Source organism: Macaca nemestrina, chromosome 3, assembly GCF_043159975.1.
Source record: "Macaca nemestrina isolate mMacNem1 chromosome 3, mMacNem.hap1, whole genome shotgun sequence".
Lineage (NCBI taxonomy): Eukaryota > Metazoa > Chordata > Mammalia > Primates > Cercopithecidae > Macaca > Macaca nemestrina.
The window spans coordinates 144,033,190-144,058,786 of record NC_092127.1 but is presented as its reverse complement, the minus strand read 5'-3'; the positions used below and the strand labels follow the sequence as shown (position 1 = coordinate 144,058,786).

The 25,597-nt window shown below is 37.9% G+C and overlaps 1 long non-coding RNA gene across 1 annotated transcript; it reads right to left on the bottom strand.

Annotated features, from left to right (window-relative positions):
• Positions 1 to 34: 34 nt before the first annotated feature.
• LOC139362411 (uncharacterized) lies at positions 35 to 20,467 on the bottom strand. Its single transcript, XR_011621275.1, has 3 exons — positions 20,132 to 20,467; positions 3,022 to 3,144; positions 35 to 2,815 (listed from the first exon to the last, which is right to left on the bottom strand). It is a non-coding gene; the product is annotated as an uncharacterized lncRNA (long non-coding RNA).
• Positions 20,468 to 25,597: the final 5,130 nt, after the last annotated feature.

Below are 25,597 nucleotides of genomic sequence, written 5' to 3'. Positions count from 1 at the left end.
TTCAGCAATATTTGAATACTTACTATTTGCCAGATACTCTTTTAGTCCTATGAACAATACCATAAACAAAACAGACACAAATCTTTGTGAATGTAGAAGGTTATATTCTACTGGGGGAAAACAAAATAAACCATAACTATAATAAATAAGTTAACTAGATGCTAAGTGCTATGAGCCAAAAAAGGAGAACAGGACAAGTAAATCAGTAGTGCTGGAGGGGCTGGTTATAGGAGGTAGGTGACAGTTTAAAATAAGGCAATCGACCAGGCATGGTGGCTCACGCCTGTAATCCCAGCACTTTTGGGAGGCTGAGGCGGTTGGATCACGAAGTCAGGAGGTCAAGACCATCCTGGCTAACACGGTGAAACGCTGTTTCTACTAAAAACACAAAAAATGAGCCAGGTGTGGTGGAATGCACCTGTAGTCCCACCTACTCGGGAGGCCTAGGCAGGAGAATCGCTTGAACCCAGGAAACTGAGGTTGCAGTTAGCTGAGATCATGCCACTGCACTCCAGCCTGAGTGACAGAGTGAGACTCTGTCTCAAAATAAATAAAATAAAATAAGGTAATCATTATTGAGAAGTTGAGTTTTGAGCAAAGGCTTGAAAAAGATAAGGGAGTTACCTGGATGACGAAAGATCCAAGTAGAGGGAACAGCCCATAAAAAGATCTTAAGGCAAAGAGCTATTTGGCATGTTCAACAAACAGCAAGGATGCTCTGTGGCTGGAGCAGAGGGAGCTACAGGAGACTCATGAAAGATGAGGTCAGGAACTAGAAAAGAAGAGGTGCAAGATGCGGGCAGCTGATCATGAGTGCCTGGTAGGACATAGTAAGGATAGGGGCTCTTACTGTAAGTGAAATTGGGAGCTATGGATGGGTTTTAATCAGGAGAATGGCATGATTTGTGTTGTCATCTGAATGTGTGCCTCCAAAATTCATGTTGAAATCGAATCCCCATTTTGGTGGTATTAAGATATGGGGTCTTTTAAGAGGGGCTCTGCCTCATGAGTAGAATTAGTATCCTTATAAAAGAAGTTGAAGGGGGCTGCCTTCTCCTGCCGTGTGAGGACACAGAGAAGGTGCCGTTGGTGAGGAAAAGCCCTCACCAGACACCCAATCTGTTGGGACCTTAATCTTAGACTTCCCAGCCTTCAGAACTGTGAGAAACAAATTTCTATTGTTTTGATTATTTATAAATGTACCCATTTAAGATTTTTTTAATAGCAGCGTGAACAGACTAAGGCAATCTCATAGTTAACAAGAATCACTCTACCTATGTAAGAATAGAGCACAAAGTGGGAAGCGGAGAGGCTGTAAGTAGTCAAGAGATGACTTCAGTAACCCAGCTACCAGATGATGTAGCCTGGACCTGGCAATAACAGTAGTGGTAACAAGAGCTCTTCTAAAGTTTCTGCCCAGAGGATTTCCTAATGGATTTGATTACATAGACCCTGCAGGGCTCAGAGCCACGCCCCTTGGGCAGTAATCCTCTAATATTTTTTGTCTTTGGTTTTGTCTGTTTGTAGTTCAGATTAGATAAGCCTATAGTCCCAATTCCTTCACTTTTTTGTTCATTTATTTCTAATTACATATTTGTTGTATATGTTATTTCTTATTAATGATCTTCTTATTTTGACACTTAGGGAAAAAAGGATGAAAAATAGCATTTGTTACAATTATACAAACCAGTTCCTGGACTGGGTATTTAAATGCATATAATGGATTAACTAGTATTTATTAAGTACTTACTACATGTCAGGTTCTGTGTTAAATACGTTTATACAAATCATGTTCTTTAATCTTTTCAACAATCATGTGAAGCTACTATTACCTGTTCTTACAGATGAAGATACTGAGGCTTAACAAAAGGTAAATCAGCTGCCTAAGATTATCTCATAAGCGGAAAAGCAGTGAATCAAACTTAAGTTTATCTGGAGCCCTTAAGTATTTTGCTTTTCATTTAATCCTCATTCCTGATTACCCAAAATGCTGTGAGCTTAAGAATTATTGTCTTCATGTAAGTTAAATATCTGTCCAGTAAATTATTGTTATTTTCTATTGCAAATCATCTATTTGTATTTGTGTGCAGACTCTCTCCAATTGGATTATTAGTTCCCTGAATCTAGAAAAATTGAATATACACCATAGCACCAAGTATGATGCTTTGAGCATAGTTAGGGTTGAGTAAATATGGGTTGATTGATTTTGTGCTGTGTTTTTTCATGAGATCACCTTACACCATATGCAGGGTCAGATTCTACCTCTTTGGGTTCCCCAGAGTACACATTGCATAGTTTATGTTCCAGAAATGTTATTCACAGCATATGTTTGTTACTTAATCTATCTCTGTGATTCTACAATGACTCTTTCAGCTCTCACCCAGCTATTTTGTCTGCTATGTCTCTTATGAGAAGAAACAAGCACTATTTTTTAATAGAACATTTTTATTGTACTCCCAGTTGGGACGATACAAATGAATCTGACATCAGACCTCAAACAACAGCAGTGTTCACATGGACTTACTTTTGCCAATCTCATGAGATCTGTACATTTATAGTATTCTTAACCCCTTCAACAGGGGAAGGGGAGTCAGTGAGAACTAGATAGTAATTCTAGCCAGGTCAAAAAAAAAATGGACACGTGTCATGGCTGATAGAAGAGGCATAAGCCTATCTGCTAACTGGGGAGTCAGAGGCTCAGGTCCTGAAGAGCATAGAAAGAGCTTGTGAAGAATTATATGGCATGTACACACTAGATTCTTGCCCTTTTTTGAATATTTTCTTTATTCATGGACCATATTGGGAATCTCCACTCCTGCAAAACAAAGAAACAAGCAAATAATAACTGCAAGAGGACACTAAAAAGTACGTTCATCTTTTACTTAATGGATTATTCTTCTTCCCTTTTCCTATCTTAGTATTGATTTCCTTCTCCCATCATAGCATTTGTATTAGCCCATATGGCTGCCAAAACAAAATACCACAGGCTGTATGCTTTAAAGAACAAAATGTATTTCTTACGGTTCCGGAGGCTGAAGTCCAAGATCAAGGGGTCAGCCAATTCAGTTGCAGGTGAGGGCTCTCTTCCTGGTTTGCAGATAGCTGTCTTCTCGCTTTGTTCTCATGTGGTCATTCCTTGGTCTGCTGGAGTGGAGAGTGAAGGAGAAAGCTCTGGTTTCACTTTCTCTTCTTACAAAGACACAAAGCCTGTCTGATTAGGGCTCCACCCTATGACCTCATTTATCACTAATTACATCAGTAATGGTCCTCGTTTTAATGAAGTCACACTGGGAGTCAGGGCTTCAATTGTGAATTTTGTGGTGGTGAGGGGTCAGGGAGAACAGGCAGAATTTAGTCTATGGCAGGGCCTATTTTTGTGGTTTATCTTGAAACTGGGATATATCTATTTATTGAATTATTGAATATAAATTTTCTTTATCTGTAATAAAATGCTCCAACTAGTAATTATTTAGGAATAATAAGTCCATTTCTGGAATAGCTGAGTGCTGTATTACTCCCATTTAAGATGAAATAAACAATAACTTCAATGATGAAAGCAGATGTTTAAAATTAGCCTTAGGAGACTGACTGCTTCTGTTCAGGGTGTCATCAGCAAATCTTATTAACAATTTAGGAGGTGCTTAAAATAATAAGTTAAATCTATTCTACTATAAGCTCTAGAATAGAGGTAATTGTTTTCAAGTATACTAATTTCCTTTATTGAACACACGTTATATAATACAAATATTCCAAACTAGCTTATAATAACAATTTAATCAAATGACCATATTCCTTGCTTTATAATATAGTCAAAATAAAGTTATGTTACTAAGCCAGCAATGTTAGGAGGAAAAAGAGTATTGTTGATCCCTGTTTAGACTTTAACTTATTAAAACCATCTTCACCTCATCTATTCTATCTCTATATGACTTTGTAAACAACCGATTGGTTTTAGTCAATTTAAGGAAGTAGCTGGCTAGTACAATAGAGGAAAAATAAGAGTAAATAGTTTTTTGATTAAATACATGTGGTAATGACTGTACTATTTATTATTTTACTTAAGTCAGATACATAAATTATAATTTTAAAGGCACATTTGGAATTTGAGCTGCCAAAATCAGAGGCTTTTGATAGAGTCCTGGAAAAGGAAGGAACTGTAGAATCTTCAGGCTCAACCCTTTTTTGGTGATTATGGCCATTACTCCAGAGGGACAGTAGGAATATAGGAGCTCATGCCTAGCAGAATCTGGACTAGAATCTGAGTCTAGGTCTTTTCAAGTTATATTAAGCTTCTCACCTATATCACCCCATTGTAGATTTGGATTATATCCAAAATGTACTGCAATGTTCTCTACCTAATGAAACATTGCTAAACAAGGGTTATCTGAGATATTTCTTGACTAAAAAGGTCTAAATATTCATGGAAGTATTCTTCAAAGAATATGAGAACTAGTCTTTCTTTGTTGTCCTAAAAATTGTGTAGGCACAATGCCAAAAATTGCTATATTAATTTTTTTCCTTTTTTTTTTTGAGACGGAGTCTGGCTCTGTCGCCCAGGCTGGAGTGCAGTGGGGCGATCTCGGCTCACTGCAAGCTCCGCCTCCCGGGTTCACGCCATTGTCCTGCCTCAGCCTCCCGAGTAGCTGGAACAATGGGCACCCGCCACCTCGCCCGGCTAATTTTTTGTAGTTTTCGTAGAGATGAGGTTTCACTGTGTTAGCCAGGATGGTCTGGATCTCCTGACCTCGTGATCCACCTGCTTTGGCCTCCCAAAGTGCTGGAGTTACAGGCGTGAGCCACCACACCCAGCCTATATTAATCTTTTTTTTTAGAAAATTATAGTTACAAAAAGTTATAATTTTTAAGTTTAAAGAATTTTCTGGAAAGAGTATCTTATGTTTTATTTACTAGGTCAGTTTCTCCATCTTAACTATTTTGCTTTGCATTTCTTTCTTGATTTTGTGAAATTTCCCTTCCTTCTCTCACTAGCCATAAAGAGTTTACTCTTGCTAACCAGGTACCATGATTAGCACGGGTAAGAAATCCATGTGTGCCTTTGCAAGGAATGTCTTCAGCAAGGAATTGGTGAATTGTCAGCATTGTCTTTTGAAGTCTGTAGAAATACTACAAGAATACACCTGCGTATTATATTTTTAAAATCATACTGCGACCATTTTCTACTTGTTAAGTAGCATGTGATGTGAAACAGCTGAAGTGTTTCAAAAATGGGGCAGATATATTAGAAAACACATGTACATGAAATGCTTAAATTTTGTATTGAGTTTGATAAATAGCATGAGACCTTGGGAAAGTCAGAATGTTTACTAATCTGTGGTATGTCAAGAGTGCTGTCATATTTATGTGGTTGCATTGTCAAATTTGAGCATGAGAAATGACTTGGTTTTCTCATACAGAGTGGTAGAGTCAAAACATTGTGTTATTGAAGAATTAGAATTAAGATATGGTATATAGTAAATGTATATATACACACATATACATATATACATGCACACAACTGTACATATACATATAAAAAGCCCACATGCACATATAAATATATATAACCTACTATACATAAATAAGAATACTAAATTCTGTGAGAGCTACAGAGAAGAATGAGGCAGTGTCCTGGGGAACATGGGATGTAAATATTTAAATAACATTGGTTAGAAAATGTTCAGGCCTTGGTCAGGTTTGTTGAAGATCAGACAGATGCAGATGTGTGGTGTTATTTCTGAGGCCAAAACAAACAATGGGGAAAGGATTCCTTATTTAATAAATGGTATTGGGAAAACTGGCTAGGCATATGCAGAAAACTGAAACTGGATCCCTTTCTTACACTTTATACAAAAATTAACTCAAGATGGATTAAAGACTTAAATGTAAAACCTAAAATCATAAAAACCCTAGAAGAAAACCTAGCCAATAACATTGAGGACATAGGCATGGGCAAAGACTTCATGACTAAAACACCAAAAGCAATGGCAACAAAAGCCAAAATTGACAAATGGAATCTAATTAAACTAAAGAGCTTCTGCACAGCAAAAGAAACTATCATCAGAGTGAACAGGCAACCTACAGAATGGGAGAAAAATTTTGCAATCTATTCATCTGACAAAGGTTTAATATCCAGAATCTACAAAGAACTTGAACAAATTTACAAGAACAAAACAACCCCATCAAAAGGTGGGCAAAGGACATGAATAGACACTTCTCAAAAGAAAACATTTATGCGGCCAACAAACATTTGAAAAAATGCTCATCATCATTGGTCACTAGAGAAATGCAAATCAAAACCACAATGAAATGCCATCTCATACCTGTTAGAATGGTGATCATTAAAAAGTCAGGAAACAACAGATGCTAGATAGGATGTAGATAAATAGGAACGCTTTTACACTTTTGGTGGGAGTGTAAATGAGTTCAGCTATTATGGAAGACAGTGTGGCAGTTCCTCAAGGATTTACAACCAGAAATACCATTTGACCCAGCAATCCCATTACTGGGTATATATCCATAGGATTATAAATCATTCTGCTATAAAGACACGTGCACATGTATGTTTATTGAAGCACTATTCACAGTAGCAAAGACTTGGAACCAACCCAAATGCCCATCAATGATAGACTGGAAAAAGAAAATGTGGCACATATACACCATGGAATACTATGCAGCCATAAAAAAGAATGAGTTCATGTCCTTTTCAGGGACATGGATGAAGCTGGAAAACATCATTATCGACAAACTAACATGGGAACAGAAAACCAAACACTGCTTGTTCTCACTCATAAGTGGGAGGTGAACAATGAGAACACACGGACACAGGGAGGCAAACATCACGCACTGGGGCCTGTCAAGGGGTGGGGTCGAAGGGAGGGAGAGCATTAGGACAAATACCTAATGCATGTGGGGCTTAAAACCTAGATTTTGGATTGGTGGGTGCAGACCAGCGACACATGTATACCTATGTAACAAACCTACATGTTCTGCAAATGTATCCCAGAACTTAAAGTAAAATGTAAAACAACAACAACAAAAAAAAGTTCCAGCCTGTGACAAGAGGCCAGGAGAATTTAGATGATGGTAAGGAAGTTCTGGAAAGGGTAAGGAGACATAAAGATCAGCGTTGTCAAGCGACAAACAAATCCTCCAAACAAAACAATGCAAACCAAAATCCACTGCGCCTCCTGGACAATTCCTAGCAGTCCTGATCACAAACTATAGAACAGGGCTGCCTGAAGTCAAATTCCTGCTCTACTCTTACTACCTATGAGAACAGAAAAAAGTCCTTCACTTCACTCTGCTGGTTTCTTTATTTGTACAATGAAGTTGATGGCGGTGCATATTTAACAGGGTTGTCGTGTGGACTAAGTGGATAAATATACGTAAACTACTCTAAAGCGTGGAAGTGACACAACTCAGAAGGTCGGCCTAGGCCTTAATACAGGGGAGGGGATAATTTGGTGTGAGGAGAGGGAAAGGAAGTGCTTTTTCTTGCTATCCCTAAGGACAGTATATTTTCCAGCTTTAACGTCTATAAAAAAATAAAGTGAGAAATACTAACTTGGTTAAACATCAAGCTTACAACTTCAAAATTTAAAAGTCCAAGGAAATTTGAACTCAATGAATCTTGTAATTGTTGTTTCACAGAGGCTCCCTGTATGCTTTATTATAGTTAATAATAATTTAATCATTTTTCCAAATCAAATTATGAGGAACAGAAGAGTTAACAGTGTTTTGTAGACTTTTTCACTTCCTGATATTTGGGTCAGAAAAAAGAAAGCACCCTGCCTCTATGTTGTCTCCCCGATTCATCCCAGCCCCCATCTGAGGACAGCAATGTTCCTTAAGTTCGTTGCGATTTCTGAGTGTACAACTTGTTTCCTGGGCTGGTGGTTACTTTCAGAAGCAGCATTTAGGTTATTACAGCAAAACACAAATAGTTTTTTTTTTTTTTAAACTGTGGTACTTTGTAAGTAACTGTCATAAGAATTATGTAAAAATTCTATCCTTTTAAGTTGTAAATTAGACATCTGAGAGAGCTTTCCTTTCAAGATTTATCTACAGAGTACTTTGAAAAAATATAACAAAAACAACAACAAAATCCTTTCAATGATTTCCAGATAAATACTACCAGTAATGTTTGTGTTTAGGTCTTTGAGGCTGCGTCACTAAACTGGAAATTCTTTTCTCCTTCAAAGATGCTAGAATTGTTTGTTGTTTGTGTTTTTTGTTTTTATCCCTCTCTCTCCTTAACTTGTCAGACTCAAACAGTAGATAGTTGTGCCTTTATAATATTAAAAAAGACATAAATCATTTCTTTGCCTGGTGGACAGATCTTGTTTTCATTGATTGATATTTCTCTGGGAAGTCCAATGGGGGTAGGAAAGGACTGTAGAGGGACTGGCCAGGCCTAAGGAATAGTGCAGGTAAGTTTACCTGAAAGATCAAGTTGACTAGTGAGCTGCACATAGGAATTAGGAGATGGGCCTTTGAATTTTTGAAAGAGTGAGTCACCTAAAAAGATAGAAATCCTTTCCTTTCCTTCCCCTCCCCCTTCCCCTTCCCCTTCCTCTTCCCCTTCCCCTTCCCCTTCCCCTTCCCCTTCCCCTTCTCCTTCCCTTCCCTTTCCTTCCCTTCCCGGGCTGTAGATCACTTTGGGTAATAGGAATATTTTCATAATATTAATTCTTCCAATCCATGAACAGAGTATATCTGTCTTTTTTTTTTTTTTTGTATCTCAGAATTTTTTTTTTAACTGTTTAAAGTAAACTATTTATTGGTTTTGTTTTTGTTTGCTTGCTTATATTCAGGGGGTACAGGTACAGGTTTGTTACACAAATATATTGAATAATGTTGAAGTTTGGGCTTCGTATCCTGTCACACAAATAGTGAATATAGTACCCAATAGGTAGTTTTTCAACCCGTGATCACCCTCCCTTAACCCTTTTGGAGTCCTCATTGTCTATTGTTTTCATATTTAGCTTCCACTTATAAGTGAGAATGTGCGGTATTTGGTTTTCTGTTTCTGCATTAGTTCACATAGGATAATGCCCTCCAACTTCACCCACATTGCTGTAAAGGTCATGATTTTGTCATGAACACAGTATATCTTTCCACTTGTTTTCTTCAGTTTTAAAAAATTAATATTTTATAGTTTTCAGTGTACAGTCCTTTTAGTTACTTGGTTAAATATATTCATAATTGTAAATGGGATTTATTTTGGGTTGTAACCCTTCTAATTCTCTGCCTTTGGAAGAAAAGTCCTGATAGAGTCATTCAACTTTTTCCTCCTGTGTCTAGTTGGTGAGGGTATGCTTCAGGCTGCCTGCCCGGCCATCATCTAGGAAACTCATTTTGCGGCCTCTGTCCCTGCTACTGTGTCTATTGCCTTGAATGACAGCTCGGCATCAGCAGTACCCTCAACGGTTTGTGTGGCCAGGGGAACAGGTTGCTGCATACGTCCACTTCAGGCAGATTGTTGTGTGCTGTCACATGTGCATGAGGCTGTGTGGCTCCCATTCTCTGTAGCCAGGTTCACCACTGCTCAGGAAATTGTTGCTGATGCTGTGGAAACTAGAGATGTCTTCCTCTGCTCCCATATCAAATAGTCAAGGGTCTCACAGTCCTCTCCTTTTCTCACAGCTCTGAGAAACCTGGTATGTATCAGGCAGAGTATCACCTGGGTGTTTTGAGGTTGAGGCTGGCTGTAGTATCGTTACAGGCCTGTATAAATTTCACTCCTTCTCCCTCTCCCTGAGGTTCCAGCTCTTTGACCTCGAGCACAGCATAAAAACATTGTTTGAATGGCACTGATGGCTTCATGTGATGGTGGTTGACGTATGGCTTCACTAGTTATTGATACTGTTATAGCACAGAGAGAGCTATGATATTTCGCTATTATATACTTGATGTCATTTAATTTAACAATTTTGTCTTTCAAGTAGATAGAGAAAAAAATTTTTTCTTCTTTTGGAACTATGGGTGGGTGGGAATCAGGAGGGGTATGCTCTTCTCTCCCCATTATAGTTAAGTTACAGCCACTCCTTGTTGTACTCTTTTACCTCACATCCCCCAGGAAACTTTATAGACTGCTCCACATCATACAGACTTCCCCTTTTGGAGTTCTAGGCAAGGAAGCCATCTCCTAGCCCTGCCTAATACTCAGGATTTTGAGTGCCAGCAGGAGATGAGCAGATAGCCAAGGGCATGACAGAAGCCACAGGGTTGCTTTAGGGTCCTATAGGGGAATGGGGGTGGATGGAGTAAAGTTGGCAGACTGAGGCCCTGTAGGGGCTGGGGAGATAAGGATATGGGTGCAGTAGGGCACCAAGCAAGGCAGGGCCCCAAGCTGGAAGACTCTTCAGGAATGAAAGGAAAGTTATTTTGAAGTGTTGAGACTGTAAGTCACCCTAGCCAATAGCAGCTCTATTTCCTGCCCGGGTCCTAAACAAGTTGAAAGATAAAAAAGAAATGAGAAAGGCCAACAATATCACTTTTGTTTCTGATAGAATTAGATGGCCACCTTCCCTGCCATATTAGAAGTCTGGCTACCCTGAAGACTCCATGCTGGAAAGCCCATATAAAGAGACCACACACGGATAGAGAGAGGCTGCAGGTGCCACGTTCAGACATGTGAGTGAGTGAGACTGCAGATGATTTCAGTCCTGGACACTATTTGACTGCATCCAGAACCACCTAGCCAAACTCTTTTCATAATTTTAACCTGCAGAGATTATATCATGTTAAATAACTGTTTTAAGCCATTGAATTTTGTTACACAGAAATGGGTAACTGAAATCCTACTTTCTCATTTTGAAAAAAATTGGTTATCATTTGTGGGATAAAACCTTTTGCAATTACCATTAGGAAGCTCTATTTTTGTGTGTGTGTGCCTGTGTGTAGGTGTGTCTTTAAATATTTTTCAGTTTGATGCATCTTTATGAATTATTATTATTATATGTTTTATAGGCCAGCTAACAAATAATGTCTACAAAAGGCTTGAAATCCTGCATTTCTAACAAGCTGCCAGGAGATGCTGATGCTACCAGACCAGGGGTGACACTTTGAGCAGTAGGACACTAAACTGTATTGTTTTGAATATCAGCTGGTAGACTGGATGTCTTCTCGTAGATTGTAGGTTGTGGTACTCTTGGGATAATGAACTCTTGCTGGCTCACTAGAACGCATCACAAGATTTAAAATTGCCAGCCCAAATGCACTAGTGGGCTTTCCAGGCCCTTCTTCCTCCAGGTCTATCTGTTTTATTGCTGTCAACCCTTGTGCAAGAATGTCTTTCCACTGTAACATGGCTTTGAATTGTGACCAATATGTTCTCCTGTTCTTGTAGGTGGGATAGATTTAAAATAAGTAGAAGGGTTCATGTTTATTGGAGTTTATTTTAAGGCCTTGTAGTAACTAATAGAAATTTCCACAGGATAAAAGGTTTGAAGAAACTATAGTTAAGTTTTCCATAATGCTTATTACTTGGGGAAGCAGTACGTTACCAATAATCAAGTAGTCAATAAGCACAACGTTAGGTTTACATCATTTATTCCTGTTTTGATTTTTGTTCCTGTTTCGATTTTGATTTTTTCTTTTTGTGAGATGGAGTCTCATTGTATTGCGCAGGCTGGAGTGCCATGGCATGATCTCAGCCCACTATAGCCTCCACCTCCTGGGTTCAAGCAATTCTCATGCCTCAGCCCCTCAAGTAGCTGGGATTACAGGTGTGTGCCACCATGCCTGGCTAATTTTTGTGTTTTTAGTAGAGATGGGGTTTCACCATGTTGCCTAGGCTGGTCTTGAACTCCTGACCTCAGGTGATCCACCCACCTTGGCCTGTAAAAGTGCTGGTATTACAGGCGTGAGTTACTGTGCCTGGCCTTTTTGTTTGTTTTCTTAAAGCTAACATCTAAATAGTCATGCATCCTGGATTTAGGTGTCAGCTGGATAGTAGAGAGAAGCTAGGCAGGGACTAAAAATACGGTAGTGTGGCAGGCCAGGTATCACTAATGCAGGCCTCCATAACGACTGGTTCAGTACTGACTGAATTGTTAAGCTAAGTATTAAAAGCTGAAAGGGCCAGGGTCCTTATACAAAGGCTGGAATGTAACAAAAGCCCACCAAGAGTTTTGCCCAAGCACGACAAGATAACAAAGGAATTCTTAGCAGGGCACATTTAGGATTAAACAAGTTTTATTGGGGGTCTGAAGAAACTCCCAAGGCCTCCACAAATAAGTTTAATGGGGGTCTGAAGGAACTCCCTAAACCTCCATGATTTAGCAGCGGACAAAATAAGGGTAATCACCTCAGCACCTGGACCCATTTAGATTAAGTAAATTTACTGAGGCTCCAGAGGAAGGTCTTCAAGACTCAGACCTTAGTTATAGATTAAAATAAGTTAATCACTTATGTCTTTAGATGAATGCACACTTACACATAGACATATAGTTTAGAAGGTATATAAGCTCTGGAAAACTTTGTAATTTTGAGTTAGTCTGGTGATAGTTTCCAGGCCTTCACCCTGTAACTGGTTATAAAAATAAAAACTCTCTTCCTCCCCAGTTCATCTGCATCTTGTTTTTGGGCCATGAGAAATAGCAGTCCGATACTCAGTTTGGTCTGGGAAAAGTAGCAATTTAATGCTTGAAAAATGACTCCCCTATACACCCTTGTTTGGAAATGTATTATAATAAGAAAGCAGGAAGGGCAAACTTCTAAGACCCTAGGCTAGGCAGGGCTGTAGCTAATAACTTAAATTTATAAAAGAACCAATACTCCAATTCATCTCTCTGTTAGTCCAACATAGATGATATTGCAAATCTCACAATTTTAGCAGCTTTATTAATTGACATTCTTGAAGTCTTCCATACTATGAGAGTAGTTATTATTCAATAATGAATAAAAATTAAAAAGGAAATAAAGGGTAATTGACTAGGCCACTGAAGTGTGCACAGTTATTACTGATGCGTAATGCAGCTAAAGAAGTCTGGAAACAGAGTCACCAATCAGCACACTAAAATCCAAATGTTGGTGAAAGTCAGTCTCTATGAAAGCCACTTTAGAAAGTTTGGAAGAGGTGATTGTCTCACCAGATGTATAGACATCAATGCAGGGATACAAGAAATATGAAAAAGCAAGGGAATATAATGCCACCAAAGGAACATAATAACTCTTTAGGAACAGATCCCAAATGAAAAGAAAATCAATGCATTTCCAGAAAAGAAAAGCAAAGTAATGATCTTAAGGAAACTCAATGAAATAAAAGAAAATATTGACAATTCAGCAAAATCAGGAAAACAATTTATGATATGAGCAAGAAATTTAACAAAAAGATAGAAATCAAAAGAAAGGAATCAAAAGGCAATCCTGCAGCTGAATAATTCAACGAATGAAATAAAAAATACAATGGGGAGCTTCAGTAGCAGCCTTGATTAAGCATATGAAATAATCTTTAAACTTGAAGATAGGTCATTTGAAATTACCCAATAAGAGAAAAAAAAAAAAAAAGAATGAAAAAGAGTGAAGAAATCCTGTAAAACTTATGGGACACAATTAAGCAAATAAATGCTTGGGTATGGGAATTCCAGAAGAAGAAGAGAGGGGAAAAGCATGGAAAAACCTATTACATGAAATAATAACTGAAAACTTTCCAAGTCTAGAGAGAGCTATGGACCCCAAGATTCATAGAGCTCAAAGATTTTCAAGTAGTTTCAACCCAAAATGTCCTTCATAAGGCACATTATAGTCAAATTGTCAAAAATAAAAGACAAAAAGAATTTTTAAAACAGCAGGGGAAAAGTGTCAAGTTACATATAAGGGAATTCCCATCAAACTAATAGCAGATTTCTCCACAGAAAACTTACAGGCCAGGAGAGAATGGGATGACATATTCAAAGTGCTGAAAGAAATTAATATGCAGCCAAGAATACAATACCCAGCAAAGCTATCCTTCACAAATGAGGGAGAGATAATGTTTTTTCCAGATAAACAAAAACTAAGGGAATTTATCGCCACTTAGACTGGCCTTACAAGACATGTTCAAGTAAGTCCTACATCTGGAAGTGAAAAGATAGAAATTACTATCATGGAAACATGCCAAAATATGAAACTCAATGGTAGAGAAGACACAGAAAGGAGAAAGAGAAAATATCAAGCCTTATTACTATAGAAAACCACCAAGTCTCAATGATAAACAGTAAGAGAAGAAGGAAAGAACAAAGTATACACAAAAACTTAGAAAACAATTAACAAAATGGTAGAAGTCCTCACTTTTCAATAATAACCTTGAACGTGAACAGATTCAATTACTGATTTAAAAGATAAAGACCGACTGAATGGATCGAAAAAAATAATATATGCTGCCTACAAAAACTCACTTTATCTGTACAGATACATATAGACTGAAAGTGAAGGTATGGAAAAAGATATTCCATGCAAATGCCTATCGAAAGTGTGCAGGAGTAGCTATCCTTATATCAGATAAAATTGACTTTAAGTTAAAAATTTTAAAAACAGAAAATGGAGGTCACTATATAATGAAAAAGGGGTCAATTCAGAAAGCAGAAAAATAATTGTATATATATATATCCACTCAATACCAGAACACTCAGATGAACAAAGCAAATATTTTTAGTTCTGAAAGGAGAGGTGGATCCAATGCAGTATTAGTTCAGCAGCCCACACTCAACATTGAATAGCTCATCTGGACAGAAAATCAACAAATAAGCATTAGATTTAAACTGCACTTCAGATAAACCTAACAAATGTTTAGAAAACATTTTATACAATGCCTTCAGAAAACATTCTTTTCATCAGCTCATTGAAAATTCTCTAGGATAGATCACGTATTAGACCACAAAACGAGTCTTAACAAATTTAAAAGAATTGAAATCAAATCAAGTATCTTATCTGATCATGATAAAATAAAACTAGATGATAACAAGAAGAATTTTTGAAATTGTGTAAATACATGGAAATTTAAAAACATGCTCCTGAATGAATACATCAATGAAGAAATTGAGAAGAAAAAAATTTTAACTTTCTTAAATTAAAATAGAACCACAACATAACAAAACCTATGAGATACAGCAAGACCAGTACTAAAATGGACGATTATAGCCATAAACACCTATATCAAAAGAAGCAGAAAGATTTCAGATAAAAAACTAATGATGCATCTCAAGGAACTATCAATGCAGGAACAAACCAAATGCAAAATTCGTAGAATAAAAGAAATAATAGTTTATCTATGTAACTACCTGCACATCCTGCACATATATCCCAGAACTTAAATTAAATTAATTGTTTTTAAAAAAATAAAGATCAAAGCAGAAGTAAATGACATTGACACTAAAAATATAGAGAAGATCAACAAACAAGTTGGATTTTTGAAAACATGAAAGATTGACAAACTTTTAAATAGGCTGAGAAAAAACAGAGAAAACCCAAATAAGTAAAATCAGAAATGAAAAAAGAGCCCTAACAATTGAGGCAACGGAAACAGAATCGTTAGAGACTATTATGAAAAGCTATATACCAAGAAATTAGAAAACCTAGAAGAAATGAATAAATTCCTGAACACATAAAACCTACCAAAATGGGGCCATGAAGAAATAGAAAATCTCAACAAACCAATAATGAGAAATGAGATCAACACCACAATAAAAAGTATCCCATCATAGAAAGGTCCAGGACCTGATGACTTCAATGCTGAATTCTACCAAATATTTAAAGAACTAATACTAATTCTGCTCAAACTCTTACAAAAAATTGAAGAAAAGGAAATTCTTCCAAACAGATTCTATGAGGCCAGCATTACCCTGATGCCAAAAGCAGATAAGGACATGACAATAACAATAAAACTATAGACCAGTATCCCTGATGAACATAAAATGCAGAAATCCTCAACAAAATACTAGCCAACTGATTCTAGCAGCATATTAAAAAGATCATTTACCATGAACAAGTTGGGTTTATCCCAGGAATGCAAAGATGTTTCCACATATGATAAACCAATAAACATTACATATCACATCAACAGAATGAAGGATTAAAAGCATATTATCACCTCAATATACACATGCAGAAAATTGAAATTTTAAACAATTCTTCATGAGAAAAAGTCTCAACAAGTTAGGTGTAGAAGGAATGTACCTCAACACGATAAAGGCTATATATGACAAACTCAAAGTCAACATCACACTAAATGGGGAAAAGTTGAAAGCTTTTCTTCTAAGATCTGGAATGACAAAATGTCTACCTTCACCACTTTTATTTTACATAGTACTGAAAGTCCTAGCTAGAGCAATTGGCAAGAGAAAGAAGTAAAGAGCATCCAATCCAAATTGGAAAGAAGGAAGTCAAATTGGCTCTGCTTGCACACAACATAATCTTATTTATAGAAAACCCTAAAAACCCTGCCAAAAACTCTTAGGACTGACAAACAAATTCAGTAAAGTTTCATGATACAAAATTAGCATACAAAAAAGTAATCAAAAAAGCAGTTTCATCTACAATATCTATAAAAAAATACCTAGGAATAAATTTAACCAAGGAGGTGAAAGATTTTTACAAGGAAAACTTTGAAACGTTAATGAAAAAAATTGAAGATGACGTACAAAAAATGAAAAGACATCCCATGACCGTGGATTGGAAGAAGTAACATTGTGAAAATAACCACACTATCAGAAGTGATCTACAGATTCAATACAATTCTTATGAAAATACCAATGACATTCTTCATAGAAATAGAAAGAAAATTCTAAAATTTGTGCGGAACCACAAATGACCTGGAATAGTTAAAGAAATTCCCAGCAAAAAGAATAAAACTGAAGGCATCAAACTACCTTATCTCAAAATATATTATAAAGTGATATTAACCAAAGCAGTATGGCACTAGGATAAGAAGAGACACATAGACCAATTGAACAGAGTAGAGAATCTATAAATAAATCCATGAATTTACAGTCAACTGATTTTCAGCAACGATTCCAGAACATTAACTGGGGAAGGGACAGTCTCTTTAATAAATAGTGTTGGGAAAACCAAATATTCGTACACAGAAAAATGAAACTAGGTCTCTATCTCTCACCATACAAAAGCCAACTTAAAGTGGATTAAAGACTTAAGTGTAAGACCGGAAACTATGAAACTACTAGAAGAAAACAGTTAGGAAACCCTTAAGGACATTGGTCTGGGCAAAGACTTTATGCAGAAAATCTGAAAAGTGTAGGCAAAATATAGAGTGCAATTAACATCTTCATAATGTAAAAATAGACAAATAGGATTATACCAAACTAAAAAGCTTCTTCACAGCAGGAGAAATAAATAACAGAACAAAGAGAAAACCTGAAGAATGGGGGGAAATCTTTGCAAACTGCTTATTTGACAAGATTAATGTCCAGAATATACAAAGTACTCAAATAACTGAACAACAGAAAAACAAATAATGGGATCAAAAGACAGACCAATGAGCTAAATAGACATTTTTAAAAATAAGACATACAAATGGCCAGCTGGTATAAAAAAATTCTCAACATCACTAATAATCAGGGAAAAGCAAATTAAAACTACAATGAGATATAATCTCTTGCCATTTGAAATGGCTGTTATCAAGAAGACAAAAAATAAATGCTGGTGAGGATGTGGAAAAAAAGGAAATTTTACATGCTGTTTGTGGGAATGTAAATTAGTACAACCATTATGGAAAACAATATGAAGTTTCCTCAGAAAACTAAAAATACAACTACCACATGATCCTGCAATCCCACTACTGGGTATACAGTCAAAGGAAAGGAAAGCAGTATATCAAAGAGATACTTGCATTCCCATGTTTATTGCAGCACTATTCATAATGGCGCAGACATGGTATCAACCTAAGTGTCCATCAACAGATGACTGGATAAAGAAAATGTGGTATACATACACAATGCAATACTATTTAGCCATAAAAGAACTAAATTCTGTCATTTGCAGCAACACGGATAATCTTGAAGAACATTATGTTAAATGAAATAAGCCAAGCACAGAAAGATAAATACTGCAAGTTCCTACTCATATGTAGAAGCTAAACAATTTATTCATAGAAGCGGAGAGTAGAATAATGGTTACTAGAGGCAAGAAAAGGTAGGGGGAGGGGGACTAGCCAAAGGCTGGTTAACACCTGGAAAAGTAGAGTTCGATAGGAGGGAGAAGTTCTAGTGTTTTACAGCACTATAGGGTGAATATAATTAACAATACTTTTTTGTGTATTTTCAAATAGCTAGAAGAATGAGCTTCGAATGTTCTCAACACAAAGAAATGATACATGTTTGAGCTGATTTGATCATTACACATATATACATTTATCAAAATTTCACACTGTACCCTATAAATATACATAGTTATTATATGTCAACTAAAAAAAATACAGAGTGCAATTAAAGATCTTCACAATGTAATAGTTTTAGACATATTATTTCCTTAACAAATGTTTTTAGAGGTAAAATTGCTTTATACTGCCATAGTGAATGAAATGCTAACTCCTCTGAGAGGCCTTCCCCAACATGTCTAAGATAGACCCCTCTTCTGTCACTGTTTATCCAATTACCTTATTTTACTTTTTATAGGATTATCACTGTCTGAACTTAGTTTAATAATTTATTCATAGCTATAGAATGTAAGGTCCACGAAGACAAAGATTTTGCTTGATTTGATCTTTACTATATTTCTAGCATCTGGAATAGTGCCTGACATATGGTATATGCTCAATAAATATTAAATAAATAAATGTATATGAATCTCTGTTTTCCTATCATCTCCCTAGCATTGGCTACTATCATTTAAAAAGTCTTCAAACAGGTAAAAATTGATATCTTGTTAATGGTGTAATTTTATGTCTGTTCAATATTTAGATTGATCTTCCTTTTCATATATTCACTAGCTACTGTAGATTTACTTTAAGAAACCTGGCCGGGCGCGGTGGCTCAAGCCTGTAATCCCAGCACTTTGGGAGGCCGAGTCGGGCTGATCACGAGGTCAGGAGATCGAGAGACGATCCCGGCTAACACGGTGAAACCCCGTCTCTACTAAAAAATACAAAAAAATAGCCGGGCGAGGTGGCGGGCGCCTGTAGTCCCAGCTACTCGGGAGGCTGAGGCAGGAGAATGGCGTGAACCTGGGAGGCGGAGCTTGCAGCGAGCTGAGATCCGGCCACTGCACTCCAGCCTGGGCGACAGAGCAAGACTCCGTCTCAAAAAAAAAAAAAAAAAAAAAAAAAAAGAAACCTATAACAGTTCTTTATATATTGACTCATTGCATGCTATGTATATTACTGGGACGAATTATTCTGAATGAATTTCTCTATCTAGATCACATCACTTGCATGTAGACTTTTCAATCCCAAGAAGACAGTGACAGAGACAGATAGTTTGAATAAGCATGGCAGAAAGAATTCATTCTGTTCTTGGAAGTGTGGTTGCAGCTACTATTTGCAGAATCAGAGCCTTTTGCTTGCTCTGAGTTTCCTGAGTCAGTCTAAGGTCTTCAAAAGCATAGCCTCATCATGCCAATGTGACAAAGCTGGGCCTCATCATTTGAAGTTGTGCTTCAGGGAATCCTTAAAATAGTCCTTCTGTCCCATCCTGCTTGTGGCTGCCCTACTTAGCTCACAATTACGAAAGTTCCTTGAGTGTTTGGTGGTCATCTGTTTTCCAAATGGGGCCAGTTCGTTAAAGCCATGCCAAGATGAATGTCATTTTACTACTGGAGTCACTGGCTGGCCATTTCCTGTTCAATAGGTTCATTGAGAATGCTGTTGGAAATGCTCAAGCAAGAAGTGACTTCTGAGGTAGGTATCACTCTCACCATGTTCAGACTTGGGCTTTAAGCTCTGAAATCACATTCTGCCTGCTATCATCTCAAAGATGTTAGCCTTCTTGGTTAGGTTTTATTCTTTGTCTATCTGTGCAATATTGGATCGATAATTTTCTGACACATTGCAGGGACTGCTTCTCCCTCTGCATGACTTGTCCGGAGCTGCACGCCCCGGCCATAGCGAGTAGTAGCTGACGATTGAAGACGCCTGAGCTATGTTCGTTTCCACCCCACACCTTCTCCCTATCTTTGCCTTTTTTCCCTGTATTAATACCTCATAAAAGATGGCGCTCTTCCTGCTTCTTCTTCACCCATTTTTCCCGCGCCCGCGAAAATTACTACCTGACAGCGCAGGTGCAACATGACGTTCGACCAGAGAAACCAATACCTACTTGGTCACGCCCTCTGCGATGAGATCATCTCCGCCTCTGGCCCAACCCCTTTCCCTCCAAGTGTATATAAGGCACTGCATTACCGCCATTAAAGAAGACTTGATCAGAGCACTGTCTTGTCTCCATTTCTCGTATCTCTTGTTCCCCAAATTCCCACCCCCTCTTCCAGGGCCTGCTTCGACTATCCCGCGGGCCGGGAGAATGACTGAAGAAACTCTTCACATATGGGAAGATTCCCCTGAAGCAGTATAGCGCACCTTCATCTCTTTCTCTCTCTCTCTCACTCTCTGTCTTTTTTTTCTCTCTCTTTTTCTGTCATGACAAAAACGAGAATGGATTATGACAAGTGAAAAATATGAGTACATATGGTACTGTAACTTTGGCCTATCCATTTGGCGATGAGGAACTATATTATATTACATATACATAGAATGGGTTTAAAATAAAACCATTATACCAGCCTCCTCATCTATGTAATATATTAGAGAAATAGGAAGACCTCTAAATTTCAGCTTTATATTAAGGGTTTAGCTATTATAAAATGAGATGATTGGAGCTGTACAGGAATGGACCTGGGAGTAAAAGAAGGTCTTCCTGCTGCCCCTGCTGCCATTTAATTGGGTTGACTTCATGCTGCTCACTGAGCTTTATAAAGGCATAATTGGAGTGTGTAAATGTAGCACATCAAAATCAAAGTGAGCCTTCTATAATAGTTCTGTGTGATAATTCAGAAACTCTTTGCTATGCTTTTTTTTTTTTTTTTAATGAACCTGGCCTTAGTTCAACATGTAATTGAATTGGGCCAGTGATAGAATCTTCTACTCACAGATGATTGCAAAATTGCTCTTCTTGAATTGTTAACGCAGATGTGAAATTGAGGCCATGCTGTTAAGCACTTTTTGTTTTCGTTTGAAAACAGTATAACTTTTTGGTGTTTTCCTCTAAGAAAGGGCACTGCTAGTAGTCATAATCTTTTTATTTCATTTTCTGAGAGCGCACCTTAATGACCATTTTTATCTCCACTTGGCTCTAGCTGAGGATGTGAATGTATGCAGAATAACTTCAGAGGCCTGGGTGGAAACCTTATTTCAGAAACTACCAGCCCTAAACAATCTCTGGGCTTCTTTGGCATGCCACTGGTATACCCTTCCATCAGGTTAGGACAACACCTTCTTCTTTAGAGAAAAACCTCTACCAGCTTTTTTACTCTGGTCTTCTCTCCTTTGCAGAGGTATAAAGAACTGTGCTTCCTTGTGTGGCTGATCAGCTGACTTCCCATACAAAGGAAGAGCAAGTCCCATGAATACCCTGTATTGTCTAGGTACTTTATAAGCCACAGTCAGCAAACCCACCCAAAAGCCCTATGTTTTAAGATACGTTACAGTAGGGGTCAATATGGCATGAATCTAAAACTGGGGCACTATTGTTTTGTCTTATTAAAAACATGGTTTTTATCTGCCATGTTGTGAACAATTAGCTACTTCATCTATCAAGATCTCTCTGAAAAATGACATTTTTCATTTTCTCTATTTTCTTTTCCTTCTTCTTGTTTATATTTGGTTTCCATATTTGTTCTTTCAGTGCCATTTGGAATTGTTTGAGGAAGGGCATATAGCACAAAATAAAAAGTAATATTCAGCAATGGTTTTAAGTGAAGTGATGGTGAAGATGGAGTGTATCTTACGATCATATTTCAGGTCATTGGTGTGCTAGAGATGGTTTGCCCTGGCTCTTGAGAATGGATTGTGCTCACCACTTCCTAACTTCACATTTAGTGGGGTTACAGTGGTAGTCTGAAGTTAGCTGTGGTGGGAGTAATTCCACCACAGAAACTGGCAATCTTTAGACATTTGGTGTGTTTTTTCTCCCAAAAGACCCCGTTTTAAACATTTCTTAACATGTCACTGCCTGTGGTCAATGAACGGAGAGTAGGAGGGCAAAAGTTAATCAAGAGAATTCACCTTTAGAAGTGTTCCTGATTGGCGAGAATAGTAGAGCTACTTCAGTTATGTAACAATCCACGTAAACTGAAACTATAAAGTACAGAGAGAAATTATTTTTAACAGATGCCAGAAAACAGGTACATCTAAATGGATTTTCTTTCAAAATTACCATGATGAAAAATGATGCACCCATTCCACTTAATTGTCATTACTCAAATCCATTTTGAAGCCTCTTCTTGAAAATAGTTTCAGAGAAATATTCGTGAAGCACACACATGTTTTACGACTTCAGTCTGATATGTAATGATACATAAAAGCCAAATATCTTCATTCTTACCACATTCTACTATGTAGTTGATGGCATTACCTAGTATTTCTCTAAGAATTTATCTTTGCCCCCATGTTGCTGTGGTTCCAGCAAGACTGCTTACCCTGTGCACCCTCTGCAGGTCCCACCTCTGGGACCTATCCCCTATGACATCTCAGGGGCAAGGCTCTGGTGAATGAGGACAGATACTAGGACTGGCTCCCTCCATTAGGCCTCCCCACCGCACCACCTTCCCCAGTATCCCATGTCTGGACTTGAGTAGCGTTGGGCAGACAGACTAGCCCAGTTCCTCCACAGAACTGTAACCAGGGAATGAAACATCAATCTCCACTTCCTGCCGTCACCCTAAATCCTACCAGAAATCTGGTGGGGCTACCCACAACATTCAGGGAGGAAAAATCCCGCTTTTCCAGTAGGGGGAGCTGCAGGGAGGAAATAGTTTCTTTTTATTAAAACACCCACTGTAATTCCCTAAAAGGGAACTCTGTCTGGCTCCCATTTCTCCTCTTATAGTGTTGCCGGATGGGAGGAGAGAAGTAGGAATGCCTTGTATTAACACCTCAAACCCTGGAAAGGTGTCTGGACTCCACTTCTCACGGTTCTTTCAGGAACTTAGCACTCTTTTCCCCCTTGGCTATCGCCATAGTTGTTTTAAAAGGCAGAGCCTGATCCAGCACCTAATATCAGAAATTCTATTGCAAAAATAGATTTTTTTTTTTTTTTTTACAGCTTTTATGCTTAGGAATCCAGTGTGTGAAAAATGGAGGCAATGCAACACATTAGACTTTTAAATGCTGCATGAGAAGAGTAAATGGTAAATTTGTGGGTGGGTTTGTGCCTGCAGAAGCTTGTACATAGGGAAATCACGACTCTTCTCTTTTTTCAGCAGCGCACAGAGGTCTCCTCAGCGCTGCCTCATCACTATTCATGTTTTATCTTTACTCCCTAATCTTTTGAGGAATACTTTATCATATTTTGAAACCTTATCTTTTAGTACTCCTCTTGCTACTCGGAAAGAAAATGTGAAAGGTCAAGAAGAGAAGAAAAGCTTTGAAAAATTGTGTGATAGGTAACATCTACTCATTTTTATCCTGTTGGAAGAAGAATCACATTCACAATATATGACATTGATTCAAAACAGGTGGACGTAGTTTCAGAAAAATGGTAGGAATGTTTGAAATTTGGTTCCTATCATAAGTTCTTCCTCTCTGTGAGGTCAGTACTGGTATCTGAGGGGAGAGATGCAGTTTACTTAGAGCTGGCTTAACACTGGGGCTGGTGTCCAACCTTCACTATAGAAAGATTGGAAAGAAAAGAATAGGAAAGCAGGGAGGTAGGATTGAAGTGGTTTCTGAGGACGGCTGTGGTGAAAACAAGGGCAGAGGAGATGGTATTTGAGAGTCACCTGGATCAAAAGGCAGGTTGAGTGGGAGAGAGGACATTGCTGAAAGGAAGATACTTAATTAAGCTGAATTCTGCTGTAGCAAGTTCCTGGGAAATGCTGACATAGACTGAAGGATGATTGGCTCTGGGACACAAACCACTGTATAAATTATATGAAATGAATAACACATGGGAAAGGTCTTAGACACATATGTAACATATAATGGAAATTCAATTAGTGTTGGTTTTCCTTCCCTTCCTGCTCTTGATGGTGCTACCAGGTGGCACATAAAACAGATTGTGTGAGTTTGGGTCAAAGCGTCACTGTGACAATATTGTCTTAGTAGCACTTTCAGTGCAGGTAAAAGTTGAATTCAATTCAGTGTGTGAAATGGCTGAGTGAGAAAAATAGCAAAGTCACAGATCAGGATAGAAATAAAGCTATACCCTTACCTGGCATTGAGAATGAAATAATAGGGGTCTAGCTTCTCTTGGGAAAGTAGGAGTAAATGGAAGTGCAAACCTAGCATCCCCAGGGGCCAATCCATGAGCTAGTGACCCTGACTATGAGAGGAAAACTAAGCCCAGGGAAGAATGCTGGGAAGTCACAAAAAAAAGTCATATGATGTGGAAGTCCATGGATAATGAACCTTGGCGTTTGGAACATGTTCAGATGTTAAATACAATTTCTATCTAAGGAGGTCAGAATGCATAGGGCAATTAAAAGGGTAGCGATAGGCAGCTGTCTGCTTCTATGTGTCCTCTGGGTATGGACTCTTGGACTTTCTGGCTAGCTAACCTGAATCTACAGTGTCTTGATTGTTTACCATGCCTTTTTATGGTGCCTTCCGACTATGAAATGTACAACTACTAGTGAAAGAAATGCTCAAAATGAAACTTTCCTCTTTACTAATTAATCAACTCTTCAATCTTTATTTAGATACTCAACACACATGTGCATGAGTATGTGTGCACACACACATACAGGCACAGAGTACCAATTAAGTCATTAATTTTCCACTACCTAAAAAGACCTTCATATATCTTTGAGCCTTAAGGCTGATATCAGATGTCTCTTTCTGAAGCATTCCCTGACTCCTTCCCTTGGGGTAGTTAAGCTTTCATAATGTGTTGTAATATTTCAGGACTTCAGAAAACTTTGCTTTGTGTAATGGGCCTACAAGACACCCTGACAATGATGTTGATTAATTATCTTTGTATTTATTTACAGGATGGTTGGTTGTTATTTTCTGCCACCCACAATCAATTGTCCTTTTTTTTTTTTTTTTTTTTTTTTGATAAGGGCATCTATTTTCTTCTGGGAAATTATCCCTCTTCCATTGTGTGTACTTGGTGGGGCTGCCAATCTTGGTGGGACTGCCAATCAGCCCCACCAAGGTGTAGGCATATGAGCTTCGATGGCCAGTTGGACTAAATTGGAACTATTTACCTGTTTAACAGAAGGGGATTTATTACAGAGAATGGAGTCTCCAGTAATTATTTGCAGAAAAAAATAACTGTTATATAACAAATAACAGTCTGCACAGAGAACTGTTAACATCAGGAAGCCGAGGAAGTGGGAACTATGATGCCAACTTCTGACTGTCGCTGTAATCATTGATACCAGAAATATGCACGTTAGCTGTGACTGACAGATTAGAAACCATGGCCACAATCGTTGGCTCCAGAGCCAT